The 17148-nt window shown below is 34.5% G+C and overlaps 2 long non-coding RNA genes across 2 annotated transcripts; one reads left to right on the top strand and one right to left on the bottom strand.

Annotated features, from left to right (window-relative positions):
- Positions 1 to 3969: 3969 nt before the first annotated feature.
- LOC138942499 (uncharacterized) lies at positions 3970 to 5985 on the bottom strand. The gene is made up of 3 exons (XR_011448322.1): positions 5812 to 5985; positions 4524 to 4787; positions 3970 to 4271 (listed from the first exon to the last, which is right to left on the bottom strand). It is a non-coding gene; the product is annotated as an uncharacterized lncRNA (long non-coding RNA).
- Positions 5986 to 11044: 5059 nt separating this feature from the next.
- On the top strand, positions 11045 to 13261 carry LOC138942370 (uncharacterized). Its single transcript, XR_011448298.1, has 3 exons — positions 11045 to 12480; positions 12835 to 12913; positions 13203 to 13261. It is a non-coding gene; the product is annotated as an uncharacterized lncRNA (long non-coding RNA).
- Positions 13262 to 17148: the final 3887 nt, after the last annotated feature.

The following is a 17148-nucleotide window of genomic DNA, read 5'->3' as shown; positions in this document are numbered from 1 at the left end:
ATAATTAAATCTGTAGCACAGATACTTTGGACAGGTATCGATAATCGCATGTTTTTATTTAAATCTGAACATTTTTTATAAAGAATATATACATTCAACAATAAATCAATTGGAACTTTTTTATAAACTCCATACATGGAAGGGACTTGATATTATTACCAGGGTGTCTTGAAAGTAACCGTAGATAGGTCATGCGGCACCTACTGAAAGCGATCCGACAATCGCGAATACGAATACGCATGTCGCGCGTATCCCGCGTTATGTTCAATTAACCGTAAGACGCTCGGCCGCGTGCCGTGTTATCGTCGGCAACGCGATCGATCTTCATTACATCTAACGAACCGCCGTCGTCGGCGACTCCATTATTACAACGATCGCTCCTCGGATCGAATCGTACGTTATTAATATCGACGATAGCAAGGGCCGATATATTCGTACTCGTTAACGCGGGATTAGGCGCGCGTCCCAGACATATTCCGAGCGTGTTGCGCTCGGGATAAATTCAATCTCGGGAATCCATTAAGCGCAACGCACCTTCCCCTCCCTTCTGCTCCGAGTCCCGGCGTTACCCCGCGACGTGCGTGCGTGGGTGCCCGGTAATGGGAAGTGCACATAGAAACCGTCCTGCCCATATTTGTCTACCATTCGTCTTTTTCAGTCCCGGTCTCTCTCCTCGGCGCTTCTTGCACCGCGTCCAAGTCAGAGACTAAGCGTCAGGAATGCAGGCGCGTATACGAACAGATCGTGTATACAGAGTAGGGGAGAATAATATGTGTGTGTGAGAATGTCGGATAATGGGAGGATCTTTGAACGCGTGTCCTTGGACAGAAATTCGGAGTCGATCTTGTTCCGACGTCAATTTAAAGTTGTCGTCTAATTTATCATAAGATTACATTAAAACGCGTGTAGGCGCGTGAAATTAAATAAAAACACAACATTTTTTTTTTTACATTTTACGTAATTCTTTTTCATATTATTTTCGGATAATGATACCTTTCGTTGAGAAGAAATAGGAATTCATAAAAAAGATACACGTTTTTAACGACTTTACATCTTGCATTTTTCCTGTTTCTTTCAATTCGCTTTAAATATATATATTTTTTTTTTTTTTTCGAATATTCCGCGATCTCGGCGATATTAGTTGTACGGATTCCTGGTGAATACACACGTGCTCGCATCGTTCAGACGTGACGAACGGATAGCGGCGATCACGAGCGTCGATAAACATATTAAGCCGCGTTAAGCCTGCCTACGAGCAAACGGGGCAGATCCGAATCGATTTCATCGCGGTCCCATCAGCATCGAGGGAACAGGATTTATTTGGATTTTTCGGTTTTAATCTCTGTGTCCGGGGCGGAGATACATCTCGGTACAACTTACTTTATATCCAACCACTCTCTGTCGTCGAGCCGATCGTATCCTGTCAAATTAATGCTCTCGTAATTCTCCATTCGCTATAAATATCCGCCGCGACGATACGCCGTCGAGAATCCTGGGAAATGGACGTATCGTGTCTTTTCAACTGCGATATCGGATTATTAAGCTTGTACGGGGCGATCTTTCTCATAGGACTTATCATTATTGAACGACTTTATGCCAGAAGGAATTAAATGAAAAAGGTTCTATCTATTTGTTACATGGGGAAGGCTCACACATTCTACCTTATATAACTAGAAGATAAAATCTCTCTTAAAATACCTTTATGTTGGAACAAAGTTAACAAGCTTTGTATGTGTCTTAATTGTTGCAAAGCGTAATAGTAAAAGCATACGATAGCGTGTTTTTCTCTATTCGAGATTAATAGTTATTTTCGACGTAGGAGAAAGATTGATAGAGTTTTAGGCTGGAGATGTATTAAGAAATTAGTTGCAGAGAGGAAAGAATATGTTAAACCTCATTAATGATTTATAGTCTTTCTCTCAGTTGTACGCCTGTCAAATCTGCTCCACGGTACGGCGTGTTATTGCTCATATAGAAACTCTCTTGTTTAACATTTACGTCCGCGATAAATGCAAATTCCCGTTGCATAGAAATCACATATTTTATGCCGAGCGGTTAAAGTGCCGGGCGGTTCTGCGCCGATTGTGTGTGCCGATGTTACCTGCCTTATATAGATTCCTGTATTATTCTCTCAAATAAACAGTGCCTATTATTAATATCAATATTATAAAACGAGTACTCGCGATAATATCGATATTATTTTTAAGTTGAAGCAACTAATGTCACGTTATTCCTCGCAAGTAGAAACTTATAGTCTCACGTAAACGATTTTGTTATAGAAACAATTTTTTAATGCCTTCTCATTTATCGATATATAAATATCCCGTTTATTAAAACGTGAAAATTATACGAAACGACGAAAGTTATTTATTCGGGATTAAAATCAATGTTGAAATAATATTCTAGCATAATTAATTATCTCTTGACAAGAATTAAATCGTCATAGTTCAATTACAAATCTAAAAAGTTATCCGAACTTTATCTCGATCACGATTTTCACGATAGATGATTTATCATTTTGAGATTATAAACCGTGTTTCGACCGAGACGAGACCCATGATCCGCACGATGAACGGGAATTTAAGATCGGCCGTGGAATGTCACATGGGGGAGCCATGGCAAATGTTGGTCGGTTGCCGCTGCAGGCTATGCCCGCCGTACGTAAACGTTTGCATTTCGAACGTGTGTAGGACGCGGCAGTAAATTTCGCGCTAAGCCGAAGTCGCCCCGAGTGATTTACGCGAGTGCCGAGGACGGAAGGGTGGTTTTCGGTTTCGGACCGTCGAATTTCGCCGCCTCGGTGTCTTATCTGCGGTAGGTGAATCGGAAAGATACGGTTGTAGGATAAATCTCAGGAGCAGGCTACCGAACTTTCTACCGTATACTTTATAATTTTTATTACTCGAGCATAATTATTATCTTCATTTCACATGTCTAATAATGAAATAATAACAAATGCCATTTAAAAGCAGTTCTTGAACACTTTCCAGATATTTTGGATATTATTTTTATATAAAAAGGACTCTCTTTTTATGTTATTTTTATTTTAAGACAAAATCAATTAGAATTATTTTGTCTAATTATATATTCACGCTTTTCCAGGATATAATTTTTTCTCATACAGAAAACAAAATAATCGCATTATTATTTACGGTAGAAAGTGGCGCGTTTATGGCTGATGTTACACGGTATTCGAGCGGTTTTTGCTCAAATGAAATTTGAGATAACGCGAATGAAACGGAAAGATCTTGAGAAGTATTCGCTGACTTTTAGAAACATTATATTGTCCAGCATTATCGTAGCCATGAATCTTCGGACGCTGATTACTATTATTAAACGTCAAACTTTGTAAATTATCGAGCATCGCGTGAGCCGTGAGTGCCTTATCTAAGTATTCATGGATGCTCGCGTGAGCGTGCTCACATTTACGAGATTACGACGTTTCCGGTTTGGACCGACGCTATCGTGGAGGAAAATTATGATGATCCCGCTGAGAATGACATACGACGCTCAATTTTAATGTCGATATTGTTCTTACATCTCCATTCAACGTTTCGAAAGACAGACTCTCAGCCAGTGACAAGCAGAGGGGACATAAAATTACCATTGTTCTACGACTGCTCGTATGCGTTCGAAGACATCTGCGGCAGATGCGTAGCTCCAAAACGTTCCGTGGAAGCATTAAATCCTGATTATATACTGTTATTATTGGCGATGTATATCCACCCTGTATTATCGAGATTCGAGATTATGAGAATTGACAATAATTTTATCGCTATTTTGGGATACGAATTCGCTGATGAATTTTATGTCCAAACTTCTCCCTTCTCGAAATAAATTATATAGTAGCGATTACTTTTAAACATAGTCTCTACGAATCATAATTTATCTAATAAATTTATCTTTATTTAATGTTAAAAATCACAAACATTATTTCTTTACACTTTTCGATATATCGCGCTTTATTCGAGTTTCGACGATATGCGCGGATAAGAAAGTAATCGCCGGAGACAAAAGCCGAGGGCCGCGATGCGAGGCACACTTGTCCCACGCCACGTTGCTGTAAACATGGGATTTCGCGCTGTCTTCGGGAAATAAACGCACGGGTGATGCACCCACGCGTGCATCACGCGCCGAGGATCCCATTGTTACGGAGGCGTCGCGTGCTGCGTGGCAAATGCGCTAGCGCCTTTATTCTCCTTCGTTCTCCTTCATTACTCACTGCTACTCTCTCTTAAATGCTGCGCCAAATCGCCTTGTCTCCGGTGCACCTAATGAGAGGAAAGAACTTTATCTCGACGATTTGCAGGCTTTTTCGCGTCACTATGCATTGGAATAAGAGAACTTTGAATTTTCTTTAATTTGTGTGATATAATGAAATAGAAATATTTTATACTAATTAAAAATATTTTTCTCTATGTACATATAATATAGATATATAATGCTATATTGCACAATATTTTTCTTTGAATAGCATTTCGCTTCAATATGAATGATAAGATCTGCGAAGCAATAAACGTTACCCAAATTTAACCGCGGTAGTCACGGGTTAATGTAAGAGGCGTACGCAGGTCGTTCTCGGTAGATTGCTTCTCTCGTGGGCTCCATTCGGTCTTTCTTTCTTTCTCTCTCTCTCTCTCTCGACTGACAGCAAATATTCTACGATGTTTGGCCACGTCGGTCATCAATCGGGGGTCGATTTACGATGATTCTCGGATGAGTCGATTGATTTCGCTCCATAACATGGAAATGGCCACGCTTGTTTCGTGAATGTGTTGTAAGAAATGCTATGATGTTGAAAACAAAGCAAATGACAATTTTTATCATTAAAATTGATAAAAAATTGAAGAGTTTCCAGGAAGATGTAAACAGAATCTTTCCATTAAAATTTTGAATTGGATTTAATTAAAAGAAATTTTAATCAGAGATTATATTATTATGTTAGTATATTAAAGAGGATAGAAAAAAAAACGTTTACAAAATTTTCAATGTTAAATATGATCGGATGATTAAAATTCTTTGATCGTAAGCTCCACTTGAGATTAAACGAGAAATTTTCGATACTTCAATAATAATCGAGCTTGGCAACTGCAGCTACCGGTGTCGACTACAGTGCATTCACGTTGATAACCGACGCGTCTGCTAACGCCGGCGACACCGTGTCGCCCGAATCGCTCAGAAGTGGTCTCGAGAGTGCCAGCGTGTCTCCACTTGAGGAATTTAGCTTCTTATGAAGGCGGCTCATTGTTCCTGACAAGTGCGCCGATCAGCAGCGCGCATTGGAAAATAGAGTCATGATCGACGGATCGGTCGCGGTCGCGTCCTCGATCGGATTCGCGGACACGCCCGGATTCGTCATCGTCTGAGCATACCGATCCCAAATGTCGTTTTAGCATATGAATGGCATATCACGCGGGCGCAAGTCCGCATCCTTATTTAATCTTATGATGCACTCAGGTCATCTTTTTTGTTCCTTTTGTATGTTTCTTTATGTGTATCATAATGCTTCGTGTAGAGTTGAGAGTCTTATTTGCGATTGAAAAGTCCTGCCAAAGCGATTCTTATCGAACATTTTTAATATATGTATTTTATAGGCCCTTTCTTATATAGACAAAAATATAAATTTTGCAGAAAGATTTGATTCTGTCCATTCTAGTAACAAAAAAGAAAACTCGAAACGAACATTCTGCCTGTACGCTCTGCTGCCTTGTAAATGTTACATATGAATTTAGAAAGGATGCAAATACGCGCAGAGTATTAATATAAAATATTTCAACAAGCTTGTTAAAATTCTCCTTGCGTCCCACTTACGTGTAATAAAGAATTCACGTGAGAAATCCCCAAGGGACTTTACGATGTCGTGCTTCTGCCTGGTATCGACCTGATACGCGATTTCGTCTCGTCGTAACAGACTTACACGCGCGTCTCTCCGAATTCCATTTTCTCGCGACAGCAGCAACAGCGGCCGCATTTTTCGCTACACTCTCGCTGGTTTCGCGCATGACTGTCATAATTTGCGAGCGAACGAGGCAGCTCCGCGGCAAATGGCCTCGATAAGTCCGCCCGGGACGAAACGTCAACGTCTCGGGCATCGCTTCGCGTTATGACATGTTTATTTTAACGCCGTGTGCTAAAGTTGCAAACTCGGAATCGGCAAGGTTGGCGCTATTACCGGAAGCATTTTCCAACAAACGCGCATTTCGAGATGCATTCTCTCTCTTTCCGGGTAATAATAATATTGAACGAAAATAACAGCCCTCCTCTGGCCTTCGACTGGGTCGCGTTGGGCTCGTCATTTTTCCACAGCTACCTATTGTGTGTGTTAAATAATCTTTGGCGTCTCTATTTGCGTTGGTAAGAATAAGCTTGCCTGTGAATAGCGGCACGATCCGTTTTGTATATTCTTCTTTGAACTTATCTTGCGACATTTTTTATCAGCTTATACGATTAATTAACCCCAAAACTTATAATAATATAATATATTTTGTAATTTTTTTTAATTATGAAATATTTTATAATGGCAAAGCGTATTTAATGGCAGCGATTGGTGCTCGTTTTTTGGAGCATATTTATATATTGCATCGGGTTTTCACCCGTGATGAAACCCTCCCTATGAGAGGGTACCTGGAAGGTTTATCCTGAAGGGGAAGCCAAGTACCCAGACGGTTTCTAATGTTTCCGATATTCGATATCCGCGCTTTCGCGTATTAATTAGTTCGGGAATGCCTTGAAAGTATCGCGCGACCATTTTTATTGTGCCGTGAATGATTCATCTTTATTTTAATTTTGGAAATGCCGTGCAAAGGCATTATTGTTTTTTTAAGTTGTATTAATATTAAATTTTTATCGATATTCTCTTTCGCATTATCGTCGACGATCGAATCGATAAAATAGAATATTTTATTGAAGCATTGCTGAACGTTTCCCGTTGTTCCCGCACCAATTGGTGAGTGATAAATTTTTATTATATAAAACGCCAAGTATATATAAATAATAGATTTTAATATTAAACGTCTTAAATTTTTTTTTTAAATTTCTATTTGTTGAATAGAAATGTGGATACTTCTTTATATGTACTTGGAGTATGTTTTCACTTATTTTTAGAAAAGATTTTTATATACTATATATGTCTTGTATTTAGTTTATTTTACGTATATTTTGAAAGTTCAACACAACTTAATTTTAGATTCAATCTATCAAATATAGTTTTACTAAAACTTTTATTACCAAGACAAATGCAAATTTATTTAATAGGGCTAAAGGCGCGATAATTTTTTAATCTAACTGACCGTAAACTATCTATGTAATCCGTTCTTTACGCTTAATTTACTGGTACAACCGGCTGTAAAACTACAATTCAATATCAGGATACTCGGCTATAATGAAAGAAGATCGGCGTCTTTCTTACGTACATAAAACCGGTCGCATTCCGCTAATTGGCTAAATAGTGTAAGTATACCGACTTATGGGTCGATTTACATCGACTATAAGAAATTTGTTGCCCCGTCACGGCGGTCGGCTATCGCTTTAATAGAAAATCGCCGCTGTGTTTCTTTAAAGGACGACGCGATCTCTCGCGTGAGAAGAAGGATGCGTAGAGAGAGAGAGAGAGAGAGAGAGAAAGAGTGCATCTCGCGCCGCGCTTTTTTCATCTCCGCGACGACTTAGATATTCGCTCAATCATTAAGAGCGAGCGCGTTTTCCAATCCGCTAACGATCCGACATCGGTGCCTTTGAAAGATGCCGTGCCACCAACGCGCAGATTATACTCGCTTATTAAGAAAATCGAGTCCCGCTCGAACGACCGTCTAGTAATACTTTTGCGATAATGTAATTAAGCGTTAATGATCTTGTCCTAATAATATCATTATGGTTTTTACGCATAATGAATTAGGCGTTAGATTCTTTTCAAAACCCGTAACTAGATTTGAATATATAACATCATCATTTTTAATCCCATGAAAATTCTTCGACTTATTGTCGAAGAACTATTGAGCAGACGTCATAAATCATATAATACGGTATTGCATATATAATTTTTTATTATATTTATTAATAAATTATATTTATAGCAAAAATAATATTATTACCTATTATAATCTTATATACATATAATAATATTATATCGTTACATAAGATTTTGGATTTTACTTCTTATAGAATAAGATATATTAATTTTTTATGTTATATATATTTTATATAATAGAAAATATGAATATAAAATTCTCATAATTTGACTTTAATTTTTGCAAAAAATAAATATAAAAATATATAATACTTTTTAAATATAAATTATTAAATCAAATTTCCTGTTAAAATATCTTGTTTTTTTTACTATAATAGAAGATCATTTGCTATTATAATATAATTAATAATTAATTGATATTTATAAATAACATGCAACTACATACATATATATATCGCAACGATAGATCCCGAATCGCATATTTATTCATAATTATTCATTTCGTAATTTATTCATTTAAACAAATAGGAATTAGCAATGGGAAATCAAATTATAAATTATCATTTTGTACGATTTAATATTCCGCGATATACGTCATAGTACGCAAAATATTCTGCAAATGATTAATAATACGGTTTTCGGCCTTGGCGGCGTAAACATTAGCACGATATTATTATGGCCTATCAATCGCACAGCGACACTCGAACAGTAAGGTAGTAGAGCGCGAGACATTATCAAATTCCTTTTCTAAACGAGATCGCAACAAGTATTGGAAAATAATTTGATAAGATGATTATCTACTTATCTTTTAAATACATTACCACAATAAGAAATAATTATTTCTTCAAAAATAAAATTTAAAATTAAATATATTTTCGACGCTTTATCGTTTGACATTTAACAGCATCTAAATATGATTCGGATTAAGATCGAGCAATTAAACAATCGATTCGCAAAATCGAGTAATTAATATAAGACTTCGCGATACATCAACCGTTTAATAAATATAATTAATCATAATTTAAAATATATTTTATAAACTTTAATATATTCCGCGCGTATATATATATATATATATATATATATATATATATATATATATATATACACAATATAATTGTACATAAAATATTTCGGCAACGACTTTTCAATAATATGATATTCAGCCTTGGTGGCGTAAACATTAGCGCGCTATTGTTTACGTATCATGATTTTGTTATTATTCATACAGGGTAGGGTGGGACGCTCCGTCGACATCAAATTCCTTTCTTATGTGTTATCATTCACACGACGACATCCGCGCAGTAAAGTAGCTGTGCGAGACGCTCCGTCAAATTCTCTTTCTAAACGAAATCGCGATAAATATCGGGAAATAATTTGATACGATAAATATAAATTATCTTTTACATATTTTAAATAATTATACCGCAACAATAAATTTCGAGGCACGTATTTCGCGTGATGTGTATATACATTTAATCAAGAGTTGAAATGATAGATATCAAAATTGTAAATGTAAATTGTTTTGTCGCGATGTTTCTTTCCCTTTATAAATAATAATTATTTCTCTAAAAATAATTAAGATTAAATTATATTTCGTCCGTTCTGCTTTTTCATTTAACTTTTCGACGATTTAAATATGATTCGGATTGAAAACGTATAAAAAAATAGTCGAATCGAAGGTCCGAATAATTAAAATGACGATAAGTTTCGAGACATATTAATTTATTAAATAATTGATCTATAATTTAAAATATTTGTATAGTTTAATATTCCGCTTGTTCATAATACGAAAAATATATTTTCGGTTGCGAATTATCAATAACATGATATTCGGCTTTGGCGGCATAAATATTAGCGCGCTATTATTAAGGTATTACTACTTATGGTTAATCATTGTCACGGCGACACTCGAACAGTAAGGTAGTAAAGCGCGAGACATTATCAAATTCCTTTTCTAAACGAGGTCGCAACAAGTATCGGAAAATAATTTAATTCGATAAATAAAATTAATTATCTTTTATCTTGTATAGCCTAAATCCTAAATAATACATAATTATATCGCAACGATAAATTTCGAGGCGCGTATTTCGCGTGAAAATAATTTAATTCGATAAATAAAATTAATTATCTTTTATTTTATATATCTTAAATAATACATAATTATATCGCAACGATAAATTTCGAGGCGCGTATTTCGCGTGATATACATTTAATCAAGAGTCGAAGTGACAGGAATCAAAATTGTAATTTATTGTTTTGTCATAATCTATTTCTTCCTTTGTAAGCAATAATTATGTCTTTAAAAATATTTCAAATTTAATAATATTTTGTCCGATACTTTATCGTTTAACTTTTCGACGATTTAAATATGATTCGGATCGAGAACGCGCGATAAAATAGTCGAATTGCATCCGTCCGAATAATTAACGATAAACTCCGTGATATATTAATTGCTTGCTAAATAAATAATATATAATTTAAAACGCTTGTATAATTTAATATCCCGTTTGTATATACGTCATATAGTGCGCAAAATATTTTCGGCTGCGAATTATCAATAACATGATATTTAGCCTTGGTGGCGTAAACATTAGCGCGCTATTATTAACATGTTACGGCTTACGATCTTGTTATCATTTATACAAGGATGCTCGAGCAGTAAAGTATTGGTATAAGACGCTCCGTCGAATTCTTTTTCTAAACGCGACCGCGACAAATATCGGGAAATAATTTAATATAATAAATAATTATTTATCTTTTACATATCTTAAATAACACGTAATTATATCGCAACGATAAATCTCGAGACACGTATTTCGCGCGTGACGTATACACATATAATCAAGAGTCGAAGTGACAGAAATCAAAATTGTAAATTATCGTTTTGTCACGATTTTTTTCTCTTTTTATAAACAATAATTACTTCTTTAAAAATATTTCAAATTTAATAATATTTTGTCCGATACTTTAGACTAATCTCTCAATTATAAAATATATTTTTCCTCTTTCTTAAGTTATATATTATATTAGAAAATTATATATTGTATAAAATAACCCTCCATGGGTACACCTTGACGTGGTGGAGTGGCTTCAGTACCTGGACGGTATGCCTTAAGGTCTTAACCGTCCTCAAGGTTTACTGTGAAGGGGAAACCAAGTACCCAGCGTCGTCGTTGCTGTCATCGTGCCGCGGACGGCCCGCCGTATCGTTGGTGCTGTCATCGCGCCGCGGATGGCTTGTCGCGTCGTCGGCACCGTCATCGTGTCGCGGACGGCTTTCGCGTCTTTCGCGTCGCGTGTCCGTACAGCATTGCCACGAGTCGCACAATGGCTCATATGTGGCACGCGCATTTGTGCGTTGAACGCACATTAGTGCGTCGTCGTTGCCGTCATCGTGCCGTACGAGCAACGATGCGTCGCGTTGTCGCGGTATCGCGTTTTCGCGTCGTCGCGTCTTCGCGTTGGACTTTTATCTCGTTTTCACGATTGTAACCGAGGATCATACTTTGTTGCCGACTAAATGGGATGTCTCTCAGCGTTGCAATCGTTAATATATTAATACCTATTAATATAATTAATTTTATATTAATATCAGTTAATATTAATTCTATATTAATATTATATATTATATAAATATTTATGTATTAATAAATTTAATATATTAATGTAGGCGCAACGTTAAAACGCCTCAGTATCGCGGCTGAGGTGAATGCCGGCCGCGTAGCAACGTATGTTCGTGCATAGTATAGATGCATGTTCGCGCGGTTAATCTTGAACTTCGGTTCGAGAATCGGCTGTTGAGGGCACGTTCTGCTCCGACGAACGGTTCGGCCCGAATCGGTTAGAGTTCGGTCGATTGTTTTGGAATCGTCGTTAATGGGTCCCTTCTCTTGTACCGTCTAACAGCACATTGTAGAAATACTGACATGTTTGGCATCTGAGGAGTCGGCTGTTCTAATTAGGTTCGATTTTCGCTCGCTAGAGAAGTTGATCTCCTGCTTTCGAAATGCTAGATTGTTAGCACGTAGAAGGTGGGTATCTTCATTCTCGACCCGTCTACCAGCCTTACGATAAACCCGGCTCAGTCTGTATGATAGAGACTTGGTGGTTCGTATGAAATCGTTCCTAACGATGTTCTAGTCGGCCCTCGATGGGAGCAGGCGCGGGTCAAGAGTCGAGCGAACCCCATTCGCGATTATTCCATCAATCGATTTCGTCTTCTTCCGCTTCCGCTTAACCTTTGTTCGAAGTAATCGGTGAATTCCCGACCTGTCGACTCGAAGTATGATTCTCACGTGAAGCGGGGTTCGATCGTGCCGAAATTCGAAAGTGCGGGAGTGTCGTTTAAAGTATCGCGCGTATAAGTGCGGAAGTAATCTTTTAATAAAAGTGCGGGAGTAATCTTTTAATAAAAGTGCGGGAGTGACGTTTAAAGTATCGCGCGTGTGAATCAATCTGAGAGGAGGTGGAGGCCTAGGAGAGGCATCGGGCACCGATGGAACAACCCTATGGTAAGTAATTTGTTATTTGTATATTAATTATTTATTAATTGCGTACGTACAATTTAATTTAAATAATTAATCGCGTCATTTGGCTTTTTATTTATATGATTTAGACAAAAGAGAATTAGAGAAATAGATTTTTATATGAAAGCTATAATCTTATAAAAGTTTTTACTTTTAAATTATAGCTTATGTATGGAATTATTAGTAGTAGTGTTTTTTTCAAAATTTATAAGATTGTTTTATTAATCTGCGTATTATTATATCCATCGAATGTAAAATTCAATGTGTATAATAAATTTTTTAAAATATTAATTATTTTGAGTATTGCTACAATTTGCATCTTCTATTTGTATGTTACAGATCAATGTAGTGACCGTGACATTCTGAGAGGAGGAGGAGGCCTAGGAGAGGCTTCCTGCATCGGCGGAGCAACCCTAGGGTGAGTATTTATTATTTGTATATTAGTTAAATTAGTTAAAAGTCGCGTACGTGCATTAATTCGGTCTTATTATTTGAATGAATGAAACAAGAGAAAATTGGAAAGAAAAACTTTTACATAAATCTTATAAAAGTTTCAATGTGAAAGAAAATCTTTTTATAATTTATAAAGTTATTTATTTATATAAAGTTTCTTTGTTAGTATTGTGTATTCATCGGATGTATAAATATTTCGAAATATTAATTATATTTCGCCGCTATAATTTGGATTTTATATTTATATGTTACAGACAACGTAGCGACGTAGCCTCAAGACCAACAACTCCGCTGTTGCGCATCAGTGCCGGTGAGTGACAAACTTTTATTTAATTTTAAAGTAATGGATTTATAGAAATTGTAGATATAGATTGTAGATTGTAGATTGTAGATAAATCCATTGCTTTCAAATGGATGAGCTAAAACAGTTGAATGGAATAATTTTTATTAAGGTCTCTTGATATGCATTGCATCTATTGCAAAAATAAATTAAAGTCCAAATTAAAGATTATATAAAAAGATTATAAAAAAAATATTTTATATATTATATAATATATATTATATATTATATATTATATATAAAATATTATATATTTTTTGGATATAAAATATTTTTTTTTTGATTGATAAATTCTGTTTCATTTGTTTAATGAAGACATTAAAATAATTTTATTAATTATATAACATAGTAATAATTTATTCATGTATTCATGCATCGATTTTATACTAATTTTGTTATAGCCCATTCATCTATATTATTATATCAATTAAAGTTTTACTTTAATTGATGTAAAGCCAAATTATCGATCTATTAAATTATATAAAATATAAATGCTTTATTATTTTTATTTTAATATAAATTATATATTATTATAAATAATATTATATTATTATAAGAATTTCAATCAATTAATTTTAATTGATAACTTGGCATTATATTAATTAAAGTAAAGTTATATTAATGCATGACAAACGATCGTAAACGAGCGTAAATTTACGCTCATTCACCGGCGATGATAATTAGCCGGCAACGGAAGGAATTTCTTCCTTCATTGATCTCCCATAAAGGGCGAAGCTACATTTCTGACTAAATAAATAGTCATAATAAATATGGCCAGGATGAATGAAAGGTAAGTTCAACTGGCCCAACGGAAGCAGCATACGGTAATTCTATTAGGGCACGCGAGTAGGGTACGCGAGTAGGGCACGCGAGTAGGGCACGCGAGTAGGGTATATAATTGCTATTTTACTCTATGTGTGTATGAACGTGCAAATAAAAATAGTTTATATAATATAAAATATTCTAAATTGAATTATGCAATTATTCGAAATAAGGGATTAAAATTAATCACAAAACGTAGCATGAATATTTATTAATATGAGATATATATATTTTGATATATATAATAATAAAATAGCGTAACAGCATATTATATTTTACATAATTCTAATAGCAAAAATATTAAGGCATATTACGCACGCGCGGCCGCCAAAAAAGCGGTATAAATAGGGCACGTCCACCTGCGTGCAACGGCGATCATCCATCGGCCGTTGCACTCCTGAATTCCATGGGAAAGACCATACCGGACGAAACGACAACGCGCTATCCGCGAACCGGCAATAATTCCGCGACCGCCATTTACGAAATCAGCCTCGCCATTAATACGGCGCGCTAAGTCCCGCTCAGGGGGAGGATCTATATCCTGCCGCGACATCGATCGACGTACGCGAATCGATACAAGCGCGGTTAAGTACCGCCCACCAACCCGACCGAAATTACCGCCCACCGGCCCGACCGAAATTACCGCCCGATAACTGGTGGTCTCTGCTACCTCTTTGCTTATCGTGTTATCCCAATACTTTTGCGGATTTTGAAGCATTAAATTTTCCGCTTTCTATAATTTACCTCCTTGCTACCTCTTTACTTATCGTGTTATCCTGATACTTTTGCGGATTTTGAAGCATTAAATTACCCGCTTTCTATAATTTAACTCTGTGCGACAGAGTTCTAATAAAATAAAAAACATTAACATAAATTATATACATACAATATACTCTCTCTTTCTCTATCTCTTTGGCATATAATATAATTATGTATATATATATATACGTACGTGCATTAAATTTTAATTTATTAATTGTATTTCTCTAAGATTTTCTATTTGTCAAGTATGACCTGTAATTAGTTTCTATACAGAATCTTATTATTCCTAACTAATTTTTGATACTATTACCAAGTGACTTATAACTTTATCATTTAATTAATTAATTATAAAATTGTTTTCTAATATTAATAAATTATATTATTTTATAGTTTAAATAAAAATATTAAATTGCAAATTTAAAGAAATTTTTTAAAAGATAATAAATTAAAATATAAGAATTATGAAATATATTATATATTAAACTTTGAAGGTTTAGAGTTTTTATTAACTTAAAATCATAAAATAATTTAAATAAGTAAAATTATTAAAGATAATTATTCTAAAATATCTTAATAATGGTAATTTTCTAAAATTAATAAAATTAAATTTAAAATAATAAATATTATTAAAAAGTTTAGATTTAAAAATAAATAAAAATATAGTTATATTTATTAAATTAATGTAAGTATACATTAAAATAAAAGAATTTTTGGGATTCTCGATAGATTAAGAGATAATATTAGGCATATTAAATTAAAATTAATATAGGAGTAATTATTAAAAATAAAATTAGAGGATAGTTTAAAATGAGAAAAAATAAGGCAAGTAATAAATAAGATTAGCCTATAAATAAATATATAAATTAATCATAATAAATTTTTTAAAAAAATTAATATTAATATTCATCTGGTTTGGTTAATTGATGAGTATGTTAATAATGTTTTAAAATTAAGTAAATTAATTATTTTAATGGTAAACATATATGAAGATGAAAGAATTAAAAAATATATGAATAAATTATCTATTTCAATAATTGAAAATATATAAAATGGAGTAACTTTTTGAATAGTTAATAAGATAAACAATGTATTTCATGGCATAGTTAAAAATATTAAAGGTATTCATAAATGAAAAGGGGGAATTCTTAATTTTAATATTAAAGATAATATAAAATTTAAAATAAAAAAGTCATAATTGTTAAAAAATAAATTATTAATTATTAAGGAAAAAATTAATATTAAAGACGCTATAACTTGAATAATATAATATAATAAAGTTCCGAACGACGCGTTAATTTCTTAAAAAATTACTGTGATTTACGAGATAGATTAATTAGACGCAAATGACCCAGGAAAAGACGTCGCGATTTTCGCCAGCTTAATCCCTTTAATAATCGTCAGCTTATTAATTTTAAAATTCTAATGCATCAATCCTTGTAGCGGAGATCATATAGAACAATGTCTTTCTTGAATAATATCGATATCCTTAACGGTAATCGAAATCAAAGCGAATAATGTATCTGACGCAAATGATTTCGGCAAAAGCGTCGCGATTTCGGCTCGATTTATCGCTTTAATAATCGTAAGCTTATTAATTTTAAAATTCTAATGCATTAATCCTTGTAGCGGAGATCATATAGAACAATGTCTTTCTTGAATAATATCGATATCTTTAACGGTAATCGAAATCAAAGCGAATAATGTATCTGACGCAAATGATTTCGGCAAAAACGTCGCGATTTCGGCAAAAGCGACGGGATTTCGGCTCGCTTTATCGCTTTAATAATCGTCATATTATTAATTTTATAAATCTAATGCGTCAATTCTTGTAGCGGAGATCATGTAAAATAATGTCTTTCTTGAATAATATCGATATCTTTAACGGTAATCGAAATCAAAGCGAATAATGTATCTGACGCAAATGATTTCGGCAAAAACGTCGCGATTTCGGCAAAAGCGACGGGATTTCGGCTCGCTTTATCGCTTTAATAATCGTCATATTATTAATTTTATAAATCTAATGCGTCAATTCTTGTAGCGGAGATCATGTAGAATAATGTCTTTCTTGAATAATATCGATATCATTAACGGTAGACGAGATGTAAGCGAAGAATATGTTAGACGTGAAGAATTTTCTATAATTTATCTCTTTGCTACCTCTTTGTTACCTCTTTGCTTATCGTGTTATCCTGATACTTTAGTACTCTGCGTTGATACCACTTCTATAAGTGACCTCTTTGCTACCTCTTTAGTACTCTGCGTTGATACCACTGCTT

This window comes from Polyergus mexicanus, unplaced genomic scaffold, assembly GCF_030449975.1.
Source record: "Polyergus mexicanus isolate NDT 795.1 unplaced genomic scaffold, iyPolMexi1.0 SCAF_22, whole genome shotgun sequence".
NCBI classification, from domain to species: Eukaryota; Metazoa; Arthropoda; class Insecta; order Hymenoptera; family Formicidae; genus Polyergus; species Polyergus mexicanus.
Note: the sequence above shows the minus strand (reverse complement) of the source record. Positions and strands in the feature narration are given on the sequence as shown.